Genomic DNA, 1,732 nt, shown 5'->3' with positions numbered 1-1,732 from the left:
GCTCTGAGACCTACCCCCATCCCACCACTGGAACGATGAAATGGACAGCTCTCTAGAAGAGCCCTCTTGAGTCCTAACATGCTTCTTCTGTCCAGGTTAAGTGTTTCCAGTCCCTGTGATTTTTCCCCATATGACCCCATATTTAGTCTCCTTGGTTATGACCCTTGAACGTGTACTAATTTTTCACTGTTCCTTTAAAACTATGCTGCCTAGAACCAAGGATATTACCACAGGTGGGGTCTGTCTACAGGAATATCACCTCCTTTTCTCTATTCACTACACTTCTGTTAACGTAGCTCTGAGACTAATTGAAATTACCAAAAGAGAATGCTGAGATGAAGAAAAGGGCCACCCTTGGAGAAAACCCCTTCATTATGGGATGGGCTTATGAAGGACAAGAGAAGAAACTGAGAAGGAGTAGTCAGAAGGTAGGTGGAAGCAGGAGAGCACACTTTCCCAGATACAAGAAGGATGGGAGAACATCCCAAAGCTGCAGGTAGTAAATAACCATACAGATCCTGCAGGGAGGCCAAGAGAATGGGATGAGATAGAGGGCTTCGTCTAATGATTTAGCTCATCATAACCTTCAAGGGAGATTTTCCATGACATGGAAGGACCAGAAATTGGACTGCAAGGTGCAGAGGAGAAAATGAGAAGTGGAGAAGCAGAGGCAGGAGGTATAGAAAACACCTTCAAGATCCAAAGGGAGGACTTGGTTGCTGGGAGCTGGGGTGGGCCAGGGACTTAGGCAAGAGCTCAGACACTGTGGTGCACATCACAGTTTGTGTGTCCAGACTCTTCTTTCTTCTGGGAACCATATGCCCTCTTCTTTTGGGGCCATATCCTCCCCAACTTCAACCATTTCGTTTTAGTGGGACCTGGGCCTTGAGTCTCTGCTCAGCCAGTCAAAGCCCTTCCCTGGGATTTCTCAAATTAGAACCAAGGGAATAGAGGCTTTTCCTCTCTAGTGTTAAAACCTGGGTTTGTGAGTCCAAGAGTAGCCAATGGTCCCTGTGGTAGCCCAGCCCGGTAGAGAAAGTCAATGTGGGAGAATTCAGTTGACGTTTAGAGAAACAGAAGTCTTGTCCTGGAGCATGTGAGTGCCTGACACTCAACTCTGCCCCTGCCTGCTTGGCCTGAGATATGGTCATTTGAGTCAATAGAGCCAGTTGGATCTTAGACTAAATCAAACTGAGTGTCTGCCACTTTCTACCAAAAAAATTTTCATATCATGACTGTAGACCAAAGGGCAGGTTCACAATGTTTGGTACCCAAGATGCTTGATGCTAAAATCATTCATGTATAGAGCCAGGGCAGCCCTTGTGGGCCACTTGTCCCTCCTGAACCTGATGTCCCCAGTCTGACAACTAGAGATGGTTACGCCTAGCAACTGTCCCTGCTATGAAAACGGAGCCAGCCTGGCTGCCTATGGAGAAGGTTATTTGCTTCATAAGCAGGAGGGCCCAAGGCCCATCATGGCAGGGCCCGAGCTCGCCCTTCTTTCCTATTTCACATTATATTTCACCCTGGCAAGAATGATTCTTCTTGGCCAGGAAATTGATTTTAAATCACCCTTCTTGTTGCTGACAGCTCCCACGAAACCCTCCCTTCCTGGTGTCTTTGCCCTCTCTCCCTCTCTGAAAAGCCCTCCTCTCAGCCCATCCTCCAGCATCCCCTCTACACACACATACACACACACACACACACACACACACACACACACACACACACA

The sequence above is a fragment of the Monodon monoceros genome, unplaced genomic scaffold (genome assembly GCF_005190385.1).
Source record: "Monodon monoceros isolate NGI ecotype Baffin Bay Population unplaced genomic scaffold, NGI_Narwhal_1 Super_Scaffold_18, whole genome shotgun sequence".
Lineage (NCBI taxonomy): Eukaryota > Metazoa > Chordata > Mammalia > Artiodactyla > Monodontidae > Monodon > Monodon monoceros.
The sequence above is the reverse complement of the archived record's forward strand: the minus strand, read 5'-3'. Positions refer to the sequence as shown.